This window comes from Salvelinus fontinalis, chromosome 23 (assembly GCF_029448725.1).
Source record: "Salvelinus fontinalis isolate EN_2023a chromosome 23, ASM2944872v1, whole genome shotgun sequence".
Classification (NCBI taxonomy): Eukaryota; Metazoa; Chordata; class Actinopteri; order Salmoniformes; family Salmonidae; genus Salvelinus; species Salvelinus fontinalis.
The window spans coordinates 39,982,625-40,000,567 of NC_074687.1; the positions used below are offsets into that span (position 1 = coordinate 39,982,625).

Here is a 17,943-nt window from a genome sequence, read left to right on the forward strand (position 1 = left end):
CACCGGATTGAGGACATTCTAATTACTCCTTAAGGGATATTTAATATTATAAATCACTGTCATCTGTCAGGCATGAGATATCGCACCGACCCTCCATCTGTATGAAAACCTGTCCTGGCTCTGCTATGGCACTAGAGGGTAGTATTCATTAGGCACAAAAATGACTTAAATGGGGATGGATCTATCGGAATTTGTCTAATAACAAAAACTCACTTTAATTTTCCATTGCAAAGCGTTTTGGTACGTTTTGAAATGGTGTACACTAATGAATACAACCCAATTGTCCTTGTTCTGTACCTTCGGATTAAGTTATCTATATTTTGCTCCCAGAAAATACATTCTCCAGATGGAAGTTATGTACATTTTGGTCATGTAGCCCTCCAGCAAGGGTACAATGGTGATGTCAACAGTTAGAGATCCATAACATCTGACATCCTCACAGGGTAAAATCAGGAGATAACTCTCATAATATAACGTTGATTTAGGAGCTTGGCCACTAGGCGGGACAGTGGATCACATTTCCAGCCTGTACTTTCCAGGAACGGCAACAGAAACCGATTGCATCAACTCTTTGAGGTAATCATGCATTGTGTATGGGTTGTTTTTTTTTATGTAAAAAAAACAACAACTTGATAATTGTCTAATCTAATTGTAGAATAATTAGATTATTCGGGTAGAGATTATGATAATGATCAAGTGTAAGTATATCGTATTGAACTTGATTAAGATAAATATTCCGGGCTGCTATCTGTTCAGTTTGATTTACTGCACATGTGCTAGTTTGTGGGAAAAAACGGTTATATGATTGGTTGAAAAGTCTGTTCAAATGCATAGTTTTTCAACTGCAACATGCAGTCTGCTTTCAAAAGTATAGGCTTTAACTTTACTGAGTAGGGCATGGCCATGTACATAGATTAAACAAAGCTAGCCCATCCTGATTCAAAGTTCAGTTGAAGGAACATAGATTACCAGTAACTAATCCCACAGATCAAATGGCAACTAAGAACAACAAATGATAAGGTCAGGTGAAACACAAGGCCCAGTGAACCCAGAGGAGTGTTTTTCTTGTTATGTGATACATCAGGACTCTCATAGTTCCTCTTAGGAAAAGGTATATTTCAGTCCTTAAACTGTTTTTATTGGACATTGTCCTCAGTGCTCCTCAAGTTACTTTGTGCTTATTCACTTGAAAAATGTATAAGCATGCACAAAATGTATACTTCTTGCTATGGAGGCACTATGGATATATTTCAATATTATGAATGCATATCCTTCAGACAAAAAACATTTAAACAGAATATTATGTTTACAATATTCACTATCTCTTTCTAATCATGGCCCTCTGTGGCTTGTAGATGAGTCATTGAAATGGTCAGTCTGATCATCTTTTCTTTTCTTTTTTTGCCAAGGGGTTACATACAACAATACATCCTAGACATAGACTGTGCAGACAGACATTAGAAATGCCCCTCTGTCTGGATGGGATTTCAGCAGATGTGTTGCAATCCCAGAAGAATGCTTTGTGACTTGTTCAACCCAACTTCACCACAATTTTCCCAGGACCCAGTCTGTTTCACCCTCCTTGCTCTGGACAAGGCAGCTATGAATATTCAACAAAGCATAATGCATTAGATAGGAATACAATAGCAGCTTGCTGTGAATGCAGTTGTCCATGAAAGGAACCTTGAATGAAGCTTTTAGAATGGTTTTGAGTGTGTTAGAAAAACTATGCTATTTGAACCCAACCCAAGAGCTTAAGCAGATTTTTTTGGAGCTGAGAGAGCATTTTCAATGTTTATACGAATCCATTGACAATCAATTTGATTAAATTTGCTTTGTCTTTGGTTTTAACAGTAATGCCAGATCAATTCAGCCATTTATTATAGAAGTGGTCCTAAAATTAAACAGTACACACATTTTTTAAATATATATATATATAAACCCAGTTCAACAATAAAATATCAAATAAATATTTATCTCGTAGATGTGGTGCAAGGCCAGGTTTTCTAAAATTGATGTTTGTTTTCATGCCCAGAAGCGATTATCATAATTAATTGTAGCATTAATGTGGGCAAAAAAAGCCTAGCTTGAGTTTTTTTCTATGATGGGACCAGCTTACATTATAATTACCTTGTCTAGCATGGTACTTTATTTTTCCAGACAGATCTATGCCTTTGTGTTTCATATTTTTCTGCTGCTTCCTCAATACAAGTGTTGCTGTTTCACCCCAAGGATGGATCGTTTCTGGAGAGCATACATTATGTAAAGACTGTTGCCATTACGATTATGGCTGTAATGGCCTAATTTCGATCAAATAACACTGAAGGCATTTCACTCACATGTCTGCCTTGCCACAGCTTGGAGGAGGATGGGCTTTGCACTGACCTGAAATTGCTAATTAAAAGGGACAGTGGTATGCATAAATAAGATATGACATTAAGAGTTGGTATGAAAATGGGATACACAGAGCCACTGCTGTTCACTAGAGGTTATCAAGTAATATGTGTATTGTTGCATTCATTTGTGGACAAAAGATGCTAAGCTCACTACAAATATGCCAACAATTACTCTGAAATGTTCAATAGTTTATGCAGCGCTTATAGTACATGTATTCACAATTTCGTGAATATTTCATAAGCTCTGCCAACTTGTAAAACACTTCTGAAATATTTCCCTGAATTTCATGTGTTCAGACATTTCTGACACCAACAATTTAATCTACTCTGTGATTCATGTGATTTATCTTACCGAAAACCAATGATTTCATCCAAACCATTATTTTCCTCAGAGTATCAGGTTTTACCACAGTCAAATCCAGGTTTCTTTTTAAACTCATTATTTCATTACATTTCAACTCGGTTCTTTATGATTCACTATTATCCCCTCTCCTGCCTTTTCAAACGAAGGTGCCTGTAGACAGAAGTGTGGAGCATCTGTTTCCCATGTTCTGGAAGGCTCATGTTTCCCCTCCATTCACTGTCCAGGAACATGCTCCGATTAACAGAGGAAAAACAAAGGCCACTATTTACATGGCCGTCCACTGCAGAAGCATTTTTATAAGAAAGTCTATTCTGAGCCAAAATTGGTCTGTGTAAAATGTCTTGTGATGTGATAGTTATATATGGATGGATGAATTTTGCTTACTTGATAGCACATTCCATGCCATATTTTCTTGATCATTTCTCTCTTAATTCTGGGTCTATGATTTGCTGGGAATGCTTCTTCTTATGTGAAGTACATGTAAAATGAGTACACTTTCTGGTGGAATTTTACAATGTTTAGATGACAGGTCCTAGTCACTGATCTTGTATGTTGTATGGATCAATCTCTATTCCACCAACGCACTCCTGTATTAATCCTGATCATGTTTTTGTCATAGTGGGTGATGTTTCCCTTGATTTATGTCATTTTTAATTCTGCGTGAAGGGCTATTATATTTTTAAATCTGATTGCCACACATGGTAAAGCCTTGCATATGTGTGCTAGATGCAGTTGCTAAATATTTTGAGGAGTGCAAAACTTAGAGGTCATTTTGAAAGCAATGTTTATCACCCCAGTCCCGCTGCTACAAAGACATGTAACACGTTATGATGTAAGCGCAGACAAATTGGCCTGGCCTGGTTGGAACACCTGAAGGGATAAATATTTTACTTATACCTATGTAGTTAAAAGGAATCACACGTTTTCTATCCTAAATTGTCAGACCTGGAATACTTCCCTTGGTACTTGTCTGATATCCCCTGAACTAAAATGTATATCAGTCTGGATGGATGCCACCACTGATACCACACCATTCCAGTTGTTACACCATCATTTAATATTTTCAACGCACCATTGGACTAATCTTTTAGGATCCCACACCAGGGTGTACCATAGACACATAGTACCATAGAGTGTTGGTGTCCAGGACAGACACGTATGTCATCATTAACCCATCTAACCTATCTGGACAGTATTGTTTTGTTCAAAGGGCAATATATACCTCATTGTCATAATTCACCTAAAGCTCATGTGATTTAAATAGCTTCTAAGTGGCCCAAACTGAGTGATATTTAAAACATCCATGGAAAAATGAAGTTATCAACCATTGTTGCATGAAAAACAGACCGTGCTTTGAAAATGTGAAAGCCCTGTTTTGTAGGGCACTAAGACAGTAATTTAACTGAACATTGTAATTCACTATAGGTTAATTAGTCAACACTAGTAAACTGTTGTCTTAATGGCATATATTACAATTAGGGTTTTAAAAGAGGCTTAGCAAGATGAACCCTGAATTTAATCATGTATAGAAACCTTGGACTGCATTTACCCTGTTTTTAGCTGAAAGAGGAATTTGTGTCATGTAAATTTAAATGTATGTTTGGTGCTGGAAGACTGGTTTTTAATGGAATTATAGGGAGTTGTGTACTGAGATTATTACAATCTGTATTATCTGAATGTGTCAGGCGAAAATCAATAACGGCAAGCACAGCCCCAGCGGCTGATGTGTATCTTGGGCTTGCCATGGACTGACAGAAAAATAATCATTAAAACCAAATCACCACATTTATTTGTTTTCCATAAGTCTCCGAAGAGATCATCTTTACTATGTCTTTTGATATCTCATTCTACTTTCTAATCAACACTCTTTAAAAATATATTTTATCGAGACAGACTGTTTGCCCTTCCCCCCATGTGCTTGCATTGCACTCATTGTGTTACAAATGACCGAGTTAGGGCTGACATTTTCATTGCATGTGAAAAGGCCTGGCCAGTGAAGCCTCTTGATGCAGCTCTGAGCTCTTTCATCACTCGCTGTCCCTAATGAAGATTATCCAATACAATTAAAATGACAAAATCATCAAATCATTTTTCTTCTCCCACCATCTCTGTCGATCCAGGCAAGCTTGTTTTATCCAGTTAAGGACGTCTGAATGTAGTGTCTTTACTGACCCAGAGGAAGGGGGGAAATCAATGAAGCCAAGGATGGTGAACAAGCAAATAAACCTGTTTAAAATTCACAATGCTGAATACGCTTTCTCCCCCACATAATACAAGAGTGACTTTGTTTCTTAATTAGTGTATACAATTACTTCTAGTGCATGTACAATTTGCTTAGGAAAAAGCCACAGTTCCCTTAATTCAAAAGCATTTTGCTCCCTTGAACAGTCCCAAAGCTTTCGCTGCTAATTTCTGCACGCTCTGAATATTTTGCTATCTGTCTAAAAGCAACATATCAACAATTAAATGGAAGGATTTGGTGATTAAATGTAGCCTATATGTCTCATAAAAGCGTAAACTTTTTTTTTTCCAAATCTAAAATGTCTTCTTATATGCACTCTAGTTAAATTGAACCACAAACATATATTTGTTTCAATGAACAGTACCTACATAAACTATCTACATTTTCACAGTGTTTGTTGAATGTAATATTTAGCATTCCCTGACTAGGTCACAAGGTCTCCGCTCAGCCTGTTGCAGATGTCTGATCAAAGAAAGAAAAAACACAATTAGGCACAGATGGTAGTCTTTGCCCAACTCTAGTAGATGTGCTATCAGATAAGAAGACTTTGAGTTTCTGTATTACTGCAAATTATCCTAAGACACTTAATCAAAAGACCAATGGTTCACTTATTCAAATGGATCTGTGATTATGTCATCTTTCAAGATGTACCTTTTTAATTTATCACATATTGTATGGTCCCAAGACAAAAACAGTGTTCACCCACAGATACATTTAAAAAAAAAAGTGTTTAATAATAATTGCAATGACCTAATGTACAAATAAATAATCAGTGTATATACACTGCCATCCATATGTTTTCCCACCACTGCATTCCACATTCATCCTCAGCATATACCCTTATTAGTTTACCACAATTACCTCAAACCAGTTTATTTAGCCTACATGCGATGTGTTGCTCACTTGATTTATTTGCTTTTTTCCAGACTCCTGAATCCAGCGTTTTGTTGAAATGCATTATCAATCATAGATTGCTTCCAGGTTGAATAAAATAATACCTACCAGATGCATAGCCTGGTATCTGCTTACAGTCATTTCTAGCAATGAATTAAGTTAATTACTCTGACAAAAGTTTGCATTGTTGGAGCTTTTAGCTGACGTCACTTTTGTTCATTGAAGTGAAGCTGAACAAACCTTGAGAAGAGTCTCCCTCAATCTGCTGTATGGTAGTAGCCTAACTAACACACACACACAGACTCAATTACAGCCCAATTTCGTTCTTTATAATCTCCTGGCACTGTCCTCAAACAACGCAAATCTGGGGGAACATAACGCTATTTTAAATAGTAACTGACGTGAAGGAGGATACAAAGTGACGGAAATAAGGTGAGTTTTCTTATGTTTTGTAGTGGGAAGTTAGCTTACGTTATCATTCATAACGACGTTCAGTTTGCAATTTCGCTAGAGATTCAATGCTGTTAGCTAGATTTCTGGCTAGCTAGCTAGCTAGCACCTAGTTCTATCGACGCTGTCCAGCAGCTTGCTGTTTATCATGTAACCTATCTTGAGTGGAGCAGGTTGATACAAACTTGTCAATAATGATAACTTGTAAATGTATCAATAATAGCAGCACTCGGGTTTTGTTACTTTAACTAGTTGCTAACTTAATGGCGAGATTCACGTATATTTCTATCACTTTTTACGGCGTAGACTGAGTCGGTGACTGTCAGTGTCAGCTTGCTGGTTAGCTAGCGAATCTCGTCTTTGTGTCCGTAGCTGGTGCGGCTTGACTGACCTTTTTTTTAAAAAATTAAACGCGGAGTTAAACAAGCTATCATTGAATGTGTGACAGATACATGCATTTGGTGTTTGCTAGGTTTATAGTCACTCGAAGTGTTAATTTGAAATGTTTTAAACAATGTTGCAGGCAGGTTATGTGGAAAGAGTGCGAATGCTGAGAAAAGGTATGTTCAGTGTGTCTTGAGCTGAAGATGCCAAAGTCTGCTCTTTATTGAGTAAACCTAATTTAAATCACATAATACATTATATCGCTGTTGCTTATTTGTGTTGTAGCTAATGTTCTGACAATATGTTTGGAGGTGTTCGTGGAAATCACATCCGTGTCAGCCAGTCCACTGCTTGGGTCCGAAGCTCCTTTCCTCTTATCTTTTGTATGGCTTCATATAAAGAAAAACAACTGCAGCCCAGCAGAGTTGATTAAATGTAAACCTTTGTTTATTACAATATGCACCATTTTTCTGCCCTCTAAACAACAAGCCACTCGCCATCTTGGGCAATTTAATCCACCCACTCTTTTCATTTCAAAGATCCAGAATGCTTATTAATTAGACACAAAAGTGATCAAATCTTTCACGAGGACGATACATGACGTCAACTGAAGTTGTGATAACATTTCATTCTTTGTAACTTTCTAAATGACTGAGGCAATTGGTTTCATGTTTCTATTTTTCTTTCATGAAGAGGTTTAAACAATGCAAAGGCACACTGGCCTAATATGGCTAGTCATTTTGAAGGGTGACAGGTGGTGGGGTTGAGTGTTCTCAATGTTTGACTTATTGGACTGGTTTTCATTTTCAATATTAGGTGGATTAGGGGAAGGAAAACGTATCAGTTAAAATGCAGAATCTGTAATGTGATGTGTGTGTGTAAAGGGTTGTTACTTTCAGAACTTATGCTTATGCCATTTGATTGAATAGATTGCTTAGGCAGGCTAATGCTCTACAAACCTATGAGCAGTCCAGACATCATATACAGCATATTGTTGTGTATGTCACTCCTAACATTTTGTCTTATTCACGCCACTGTCCGAAAATGAACCTGATATTGTACCAGCACTAGGCAATACTGGTCTTTGGCTCTGCCAATCTGTGGTTCATTCAGGGAATTCTTTGAATGCTGCCTACCCCAAAAATGGTGTTCTTCTGAGAGCAGAATGCCTCTGCTCTAAGTGCTAATTGCCCCACCTCCCATTTTCTTTGTTTGGATATTCACTGCATAGCTTAAATGTAAAGGAGCAAATGTTTAGCCAAATATCCTTATGTGGTTTTTCTCTAATGGGAATCCCTTCCACTTCACTATGATGCATCAACTTGACATCTGCATCATTTTGTTGAGATGCTAGTAGGTATCCAACGGTGGAAATCAATGATGGGTTAATGCATATCATTGGTGGTTATTAATTGAACCCCCACCACACACACTCAAATGTACTTACACACACACACGCACAAGCAGTGCAGAGACATGCAGACACACAGTTTCAACTCTGGTTACAAATGCCTATTGAGTGATTCTTCACGAAAGCAAGACACACAAAATACCATGATTTGGGGGATTTTAACTAAATGTAATCTATAGAATAGTCCTTTTGGAGTAAGGATTGTTGACATATTTGACATTTGTAACTAAAAGCATAAGTGAGAAATAATTAAAGTTGACATTTTGGCCTTACCCAGGTCTCCTTTAACACTCCAGAATGTTTCACCTGTAGATGCTACAAAGCAAACATTGGTGTCCTAGGAAGCTTTACTGCTTGCTCTGTGAGGAAAATGAAGTACTCTGCTTGTTTCCTAAGAAAATGAAGAATAGGCGTAGGTGATGTATAACCTGAGAAAACAAGTGTCAAATACAACAAGCCGCAGTCCTTGTCATGCGTTTTTGAATGTTTTAGTGTCACTTCAACTAGACTGCATTCAGAACATGATTGTTTGTTAGGACCATTGATTGCACATGTCACATCGGTCTTTCCTTTGACACTGCTTTGCTTTTTCCACTGGTTCTACAGCGGAATTGATTGGCCTTTGTAAATAGTTAATTGATGGTCAATTAACTATTGCTCACAGTCTAAGTGAAACGGCAAACATTATTCCCCTTAAGGTCCATCATTTAAATGGCTCAAGCAGCCATTCCAGCCAAGGAAGCAAAATAAATCAGATTACAGCCTTGATGTGTTATGCATGCCTCCAGTAACTGCCAATGAATCAACCAATAACCAGATACAACGCTGGAAGGTCACTGAATTTGCCTCATATTTATTCCGAGCTCATGTTCTTGAAAACAGTCTCAGAACGAGGGAACAATAATGCATCGCAACAAATCACCGGCTCCAGATGTGAGCTTTAGCATTAAGAAAAACAGCAGTGGAGCATTTGAATGTTTGGAATATCGTAGGGTCCTTCAAGGATGGAAAATCTCATCAGTAGCTCACGGTTGCTAAATTGCTTGAAACAGCACTTTTAAATGCTAAGCGCCCAGTGGTGTGATTTAATATAGTTTATTTTCAGCTCAATCATTATTTCCAGCTATTCATCCACTTCGGTACAGTCTAGCCTATTCCTTGCATGGAGTGTAATAGGTAGCTTATTGTAAAAGTATGCAATTATGCACAACACATAAGTACATTCATGATTTAGCTACAACTGGTTAGTTAGTGTAACCGGTAGTCTAATTCGCATATATGTTTGTTTTTAACTTCGGCTAGGCTCAAGCAGACTGAACAGAACAATATAGCCTGTACCAGAATGTAAAACATCCAGATATTTGTTTAGGGTAGATGTCCTAATACTGATGATAACATTAAGTTAGCATAATTTACCCAAAAAATAAGATGCAATGTGAATTTCCAAGATAAAACCGAAGAGCTGTGTTCGAATACTCATACTAACATACTGTATACTACATACTTAATGAGTACATACTATATACTATCAGTTCATTTTAGTATACTGTAAACGAATGATATCGTTTCAGTTGAGCGTACTAGAGCTTCGCCTGTCTACTGGAAGTTGATGCTGTTGCTATGCTAGCTTGTTAGCAAAACAAATGACTAGCTAAACATTTTACGATTTCAGTTGTGTTCGTAAATTCAATCTGCAGTACCAGAGTGCGCTCTGGGCGTTTGAAAATCCAGAGCGTTGGCAGATTGTAAATTCAGAGCGCACACTGGACGCTCTGGCCGAGGAATACGCCAGGGTTGATCCAAGCGTTGAACGGCAGTCAAGCACCCAAGCTAACTGGCTAACGTTGGCTAGCTACTTCCAGACACAAATGAGTGAACACCTCTACTCTGACCATTTTACTTGCCATAGCAGAGCTGGTTAGGCTGTTTTCATGTTATCCAGCGCGTTGGTGACTAACTGTGCTGCTGGCAACAATTTTAGATTCTTTCTTTTACAGCCATATTCAATGGTGCACGAGAGTGCTCTGAAATCGGAGTAGATAGCCAGAATTAACAATGTCCATTGAAACGCACAACGACTATACCACTTAGCTAAGATTTTAAATATGATTTTTTTAAACTTTTATTTAACTAGGCAAGTCAGTTAAGAACATTCGTATTTACAATGCCTGCCTAGGAACAGTGGGTTAACTGCCTTGTTCGGGGGCAGAACGGCAGAGTTTTACCTTGGCAGCTCAAGGGTTCGATCTAGCAACCTTTTCAGTTACTGTAGTCAATAAACGTTAGTTAGATAGCAGATAGTTAATATACTGCCTGGCACGTTCGATGTATTAGTATCCAACATCCGTTAGGTAACTAGCTAACATACCTGTACATACTGCTGTAATGCTACGTGGTTCGTAAGGATAGTGTAGCTAACAAATTGTCAGCTAACATAACGTGTAACATATTTGAAAAGTAGATACTTTATTACATTGCTCAACATTTTCTTAACATTTGTCATTAGTTAGTTCAATTAATTTGTATCCGCTCTCATCGGATTTCGGCTGCATATTTTCCGCCATTTTCTTCAAATCTGAAAATGTTGTGAAGCCATGCCCATTTTCTGAAGAATTGCATTAGGGACCCAAAAAGTACGGGAATAGTGTCATGCACTTTGTATTTTGTTGAATTTAGTATGACATCCGGGACTATACTATAACTATATCCATACTTTGACCAATAAGAATACTATATACTCCATTCACGTCACGGTTAGTATGAGTATTCGAACACAGTTAAGGTTTTATTTATTTTTCTAGTTGGTGTTCCCGAATGGTCAAGATTAAAGAGTTTGTCACAAACGTGGGCAAATGTTTTATTTTGCTTACTGGGGTTAATATAGCTATCTCTATCCGCATTAGGCTAAATGAGGTTGTTGTGATTTAGTAGCTTCTCTCTGTGAATAGTCACCATTGCCATCTTGAGTGTGAGGCTATTAACAAGGCTGGGGGGTCAGCCTCTTTTCTATCTTTTGGTGGGATGTGAAAGGGGCCCAAGTGTGTTTTGGCTCTCCTCAAAGGATGAACTAAACCCATCAGTAATTATGGCAGCCGTCCTGATGGAGGACTGGCAATTGTGTGTTTTCACACCATTTCTTTCCCCTGTCCCTCCTGTTCTTACCCTTTTTCACAAGCTTGCACTCATTAATCAAAGACGCTGAACTCCTGCTGAGGGCTGAGAGGTTCATCAAATTGGCAGCCGGTTCACTGTAAAGAACAGCATGGCGAGGCTGTTAACACAGGCATAAATAAATCTAAGGTTGTCTTTGTATGCAAACCATGGAGGTTAATACTGTATAATTCAATGTCCTCTCTTTTTGTTTTCATAATAAAATAAAATAATTTAAGGCTTGACGTGAGTCCTTTTGTAGGTCAGGGTTGACACATTCTGACTGGCTGATCTGTAGAAACATTAGGCAGGGTCGTTTATTTGGAATATGTCAGGGAGTGGGAGATTACACATTTTCCCTTCTGGTTTATTTTTCCGCTCCTGGAGATGGTTGTCATGTCTTAGCTGAAGCAGGGATGCTCCAATGATTGAAGTTCCCTGCTGTGATAATGAGCTCCATGTTTGAAATGCCAATAGTTAGGCCTGTTTTGTTTGGCAGCTTACTGCTATTTGCATCCTTAGCTGAAAATACATGTACTGTAGTACACATTTAAACTGCTGGGATTTTGGAGGCCAGAGAGGGCTCTGGGATTTGGTGAATAGACTGTAGAGTACGTAGGATAGAAAAGTATATGTACAGCAATAGTTGAATAGGATTGTCTGGACTGGAATACATATGAAATTAGTAAAACGGTATGTATTATTAAAGTGACCAGTGTTCCATGTCTATGTACATAGGGCAGCAGCCTCTAAGGTGCAGGGTTGAGGAACTGGGTGGTAGCCGACTAGTAACAGTGACTATGTTCAGAGCAGGGTACCTAGTGGAGGCAGGCTAGTGATGGCTATTTAACAGTCTGATGGCTTTGAGGTAGAAGCTGTTTTTCAGTCTCGGTCCCAGCTTTGATGCACCTGTACTGACCTCGCCTTCTGGATGATAGTGGGGTGAACAGGTCGTGGCTCGGGTGGCTGAGGTCCTTGATTAGCTTTTTGGCCTCCCTGTGACATTGGGTGCTGTAGATGTCCTGGAGGGTAGGCAGTGTGCCCCCGGTGATGCATGGGCAGACCGCACCACCCTTTGGAGAGCCCTGCGGTTGCGGACGGTGCAGTTGTCATACCAGGCAGTGATACAACTCGACAGGATGCTCTCAATGGTGCATCTGTAAAAGTTTGTGAGGGTCTTAGGGGCCAAGCTGAATTCCTGTTGTGCCTCCTTCACCGCGATGTCTGTTTGGGTGGACCATTTCAGATTGCCAGTAATGTGTACGCTGATGAACTTGAAGCTTTTCACCTTCTCCGCTGCGGCCCTGTGGATGGGCGCTTGCTCCCTCTGTTGTCTCCTGAAGTCCACAATCGGTTCCTTCATTTTGTTGACGTTGAGGGAGAGGTTATTTTTCCGGCACCATTCCCCCAGGGCTCTCACCTCCTCCCTGTTGGCTGTCTTGTTGTTGGGATTCAGCCCTACCACTGTTGTGTTGTCTGCAAACTTGATGATTGAGTTGGATGCGTGCATGGTCACGCAGACATGGGTGAACAAGGAGTACAGGAGGGGTCTGAGCACGCACCCTTGTGGGGCCCCTGTGTTGAGGATCAGCGTAGTGGAGGTGTTGTTTCCTACCTTCACCACCTGGGGGCAGCACGTCAGGAAGTCCAGGACCAAGTTGCACCAGGCAGGTTTCAGACCCAGGGCCCCAAGCTTAATGATGAGCTTGGAGGGTACTATGGTGTTGAAGGCTGAGCTGTAGTCAATGAACAGCATTCTTACATAGGTATTCCTCTTGTCCAGCTGGGATAGGGCAGTGTGCAGTGCGATTGCATCATCCGTGGATCTATTGGGGCGGTATGCAAACTGCAGTGGGTCTAGGGTGTCGGCTAAGGTGGAGGTGATATGATCCTTAACTAGCTTCTCAATGCTACGTATGTATTCATAATTCAGGACAGCTGGTTGCAGTATGAGTGAAGACGTTCACTGGCTGTTATAACCCATTCCACTCACACACCAAGTTTGTGCTTCAGCAACGCCCTGTTTTATTTATTGATCTTCATGCATTTAAAATCGGTCACTACTGCCACAAAGGCTTGCCATTTTAGCTGTGCTAGCAGGTCTGCTGCAGCCACGGTTTTAAAGATGCACTATGCGGAAATCACTCCGCCATTTCCTGGTTGCTAAAATTGCTAATTTCAGTTTGTGACAAAACAAGCATGTATAGTCTAGAGAATCATTGTACCATCTAAACTGCTGTGAAATATATTTTCTATACCCAAAAACGTTGTAATTTCAGCTGTTTGAAGCTGGTGTGCAAAACTGAAATTAAAAGACTCAAAAACGAAATTTAAGAACGGGAAGCATAGAAATAGTGTACATAGAACAGATCTACTGCTTCTTAGACTTGCTTTCAATGCGTGACAGATCTATAACTCATATTTCTATGTGCATTTAGTCAGGTCTCCCAAAAAGTTACATATTGCAGCTTTAAATATTACATTTATCGAACACTGCATGAAATTACAAGGAAAAGGGGAAAACAGTTGTGAATGTGGGACAGTAGAGACCAACATTGGATACATTCTTCTTTGTTGATTCAAGCTCTGCTTAATGTCTCCCAAGATGCAGGAGGGGGAAGGAGGGAATAGGACCCTGCCACTCCACATGATTGTAGGAAAGACGGATGAAATTGGTGCATTTAGAACAATGCTAATCCATTCCCCTTTATCCTCCATTACAACTCTTCCGGACACTTTTCCATGTTAACAATACTTGTTCAGCTTATTTAGTTAGTAGCCTAAACGTCTTTATTGGATCATGGCACCAACTGCAGGAACCTGTTTTAGCTGAGTGGTTTAAAATGATCTCCAGTGTGTGGAAGGAGTGTGATTATCAGGAATTATTTGTATGAGCATGGAGATGTCTCACAACATGTGGGCCTACTACACTACAATAGGTGGGATTATTAGGCTATTCCTCATTTCTGCTAGTGCTGCATCATCAGGGGAAGACACAATATTACGTTATCAGGAATGAAAGTGTTACAAGTTGTGACCGGGTATTGCGTTAGGCCTACATGTTTGAGGTTGGTAAATGACCTGAAGACGTTAAGACGCTGTTAGTTTGACAGACAAAACAGTCTTCTGCTGAACTCCCTAATAAACGGTGAAACTCTGTAATCTATCACAGCTGTGTGGAGAGGATGGAGAAAAGGAAACCTGGAACATAACTGTTTTTTTAATTTTTATTACTCATCACGGTTGTTGAGCTTTCTCTCAAGGTAAGTTTCATGCTATTGTCTCTCTTCTTTAAGTGATGCCACGGAAAGACTGCTAGCCGTAACATGAGAAGGTTCAGCCCATGCAGTTCAAAAGGAACTACTGGGAAAGACCTTTTATTTGAGGCCGGGGAGTGACCTTTTACGCTCCCAGCGCTGGATGAAACATCAGAGAAAAGAGATAATATCTATCTCCCGCTCGCCCTCTGCTGTTGTTCAAACCACAAAATGGCACAGATGGAGTTGCAGGAGAGCCTGTCTGTTGTGGTGAGGGCTAAATAGTGTATTAATTGCACTTTGCAGAGGTTGTTATTGATGTGTGAGTTGTGTGGAGATAGAAACGGCTCCTCCAGGCTATGGCAAATCCTCTGGGAGAGCTCCCCGGTGTAATCCAAATATTTAGAGCTAATTTAAACATACAGGCATCTTTTAGGAAACAACTCATTTCTCTCTGCCCTACCATTTTCGGCGCTCGGGGATGCAACAGCACTCCCTCTTGTCAGAACATCTCAGTGTTCCTCAAGTGGATTTGAATCCTGTTGCTGATGAAGGCGTAGGAATGTGTCCGGGGAATGCCACACAACCCAAGGATCCAAAACGTTTATCATTTGGGCCTATTTCCTCTGATTCTGTCTCAAAAGAGAATAAGATATCATGTTCTCTCTCCAGTCATGTTTTAGACCAGAGCCAGCATGGCAGGGAAGGGTTTGTCCAGGTGACTCTGTGAGAAATGATTTTGTTTGTTGCAGCATTTGGAAACCATTACAGCTGTGCAGCCCTGCTGGTTTGATCATGCTACACAGTGTAATGAGTGGTTTAGATCCTTTGCTGGCTGGGACGTAGAATCTGTGTCCACTTGTTACTCTGTGATGAGGCATTCTTTAGTCAGCCCATGCTGTTGTATGTAGGCTAAACCTCCTCAAATGTGCCTCAGTCTTGGCCTGTAGGCCTATTTATATTGATTTTCTTAACCAACATTGAAACCGATCAAATTGTATTTGTCACATGCGGCAAATACAACAGGTGTACACCTTAGCGTGAAATGCTTAATTATAAGCCCTTAACCAACAATTCAATGCCATGTATGGGGGATCCAGGACAGCTTAGGGCCAGGCCTTTATCCAATTCGTTAGCCTACACCCAACCCCCCCCACCCCCCCGCCCCCTAGACTAGGACAACATGAGTTTAACATGTGCTTTCTCCAACGTTTTCTTCATCTGCTTTTAATCTCTATAAACTTCACCGTAGAGGGACAACATACGGGTTGTCAACTATCATCCTGACTGAGTTTACAGCTAGTCAAACCTTATTACCAGGTTCGGCTGTATGGTGTGTAACCTAAGATCCTGTTAAGTACTGGTAGTTTTAGGTTATGCTAAACAGGAGGAGACAATACTATGTCTTCTATCAACACCAGGTGAATCAGGATGGATTTGTTACCAAGCTGTAGCAGGAGGAGGCGTGTTTCTCTAATTAGTGTGTAATTGATACCCATCCTTTGAGTGAATAAAGATGGAGGCACACTCCTTAGATACCAGTAATTGGCTTGAAGCCATTTTGAGCGAAGCATTTGCTAGGATAGGGAAATGGCATAGCCCGCAGCAGCAGTCGTAGCAAGATTACGATGACTGAGAGCAAATAGCCTCCTGAGCTGAAATGGCACAAGTGTAGTTTAACAGCATCCTGTTTGCCTCGCTCAGTAAACAGTGCGCACTGAGAACAGTTCCTAGAGAGGATTGTCCAAAAAGCAAGTTAGGCCTAATCAAGTGCAGCAGGAGAATGACGTGTTTGAGTTCATATGTTACAGGCTGGTGTTCAGATAAATCATAGGTAGGCCAGGCCTAGGAATCTGTGCCCATACTTGCCTGCTTCATCTGTAGCCCGTCTTGAGTTCTAGACTCCATTCCTGGAGCGCCAAACAAATAGAATAGAAACCCTTTATGTTCATCTCCTCTATGATGAAAACGAATGAGTAGTCTGATTTAGAAATCCTATAAAATCAACAATGTACTGAAGTCTGTCTTTTTAAATGATGATGATCATTGTCATAACGTTGACGTGATCGCCTACATTGACGTTGGGCCTAGTGCTGACAGGCATTGTTTGTGCTGCTATAATCGTCTGTTGTATGAACACTAGTCATGTCTGTTTCCCTTGGCTCCATTGTGAAGCCGTAGTCGTCCTGTAGACGGATTGCGTGGTGGACTAGGGGAATTTGAGTGATGCGTCGAGGCTGTAAATCATGCGTGCTTAAGTCTGCTGCTGACACTGGGTGTTAAACTGCCGCAGCCCTCGTTTCCTTCACATTCCAATTGAAACGAACCCAGATGGAAATGTGTAATGAAATACAAGAAATTTGCTGTCTTGCCAGAAATGTTTGGGAGTGCTTATGCAAGTGCTGTTTCTGGTGATCCAAATCTCCCAGGATGATATGCGTGTTGGTGGAGAGGAGAGAAGGGGAGCGTGATTTGTGGATGAGCTGAGATCTGCCTTACTGTGTCGAGCTCCACACCAGTGTGACGCGACTCCTCCAGCAACGTGAGAGGAGAGACACCACCAGCATGTCACACGCTTTCTCTCAATCCACTGCACTGACTGACAAACAGCTGCTGGACTTGAGACAGACACTCATCTGAGTACAAATAGGAGGATCTGTCTAGATGTGAAATATTTTAGGCTACTTAGCCATTGATTTGGCTCAGAGAGGTTTGATTTGACTCAAACTGGTTAGACTAGCAGTTTTGGGTTAGATATGGCTATATTCCAATTGTAGCTGATTTTTGTTGTCATATTTGAAATACACCAGCCTTTTTTGTTTTATCGGTCCATAATGCAAAGCTGCTGCAGCAGTGCTTTGATTCCCTGTCGATGTTAGAATGGATAAGGTATTCCCCCTCAAGGCCTAAACCCATTCGAGTTAGCATTTTTATTTTCATATTGCTTTCAGGCAGGAATTATGGTGAATGAATAAATCAATAAAATAAAGCAATTAAGCCGAGTGTTGTCTTCTTCTGTTTCAGCTTGCAGAGCCGTGATGTCACAGAATTGAGGATCCTTCAACAGTAAGTGTTTGGTCACACTGACTGCATTCTAATCGCCCATCGCTGCTGTAAACAATTTTGTCCCCTCTGTTTGTGTTTGAAGTCCCAGTTTCTTTTTTGTTGTTGTGTTTTTTGCGTCCGAAAATCTGTTTATTTTGTCAAATTGGACTTTGAAAGTCACGAAGGGATAGGCTACTGGACTAAGCACAACTCTTCAGTTCAAAGCATTATTTAGGTATAGGATTAGAGCATTTTCCAATTAGGCCTAGATTTAACAAGGCCCTCTTTAATGGAATTAGTTTGTGCTACAGTACACTTTGCTCTCAGTTTGCGAATTTCTAATTAGTTTG

The 17,943-nt window shown here is 40.2% G+C and overlaps 1 protein-coding gene across 10 annotated transcripts in view; it reads left to right on the forward strand.

Annotated features, from left to right (window-relative positions):
* The first annotated feature begins 6,117 nt into the window (after window positions 1–6,117).
* The window catches only part of LOC129821319 (bromodomain adjacent to zinc finger domain protein 2B-like), a 104,302-nt gene continuing 92,476 nt past the window's right edge, over window positions 6,118–17,943 (forward strand). For 9 of the 10 annotated variants that reach the window (XM_055878853.1, XM_055878854.1, XM_055878855.1 and 6 more), the window contains exons 1-2: window positions 6,119–6,328; window positions 17,573–17,614. The gene's annotated coding sequence lies outside the window, so the exon portion shown is untranslated. Of the gene's footprint in view, window positions 6,329–17,572; window positions 17,615–17,943 lie in introns of all 10 variants that reach the window. The other variant, XM_055878860.1, reaches the window with a different exon arrangement.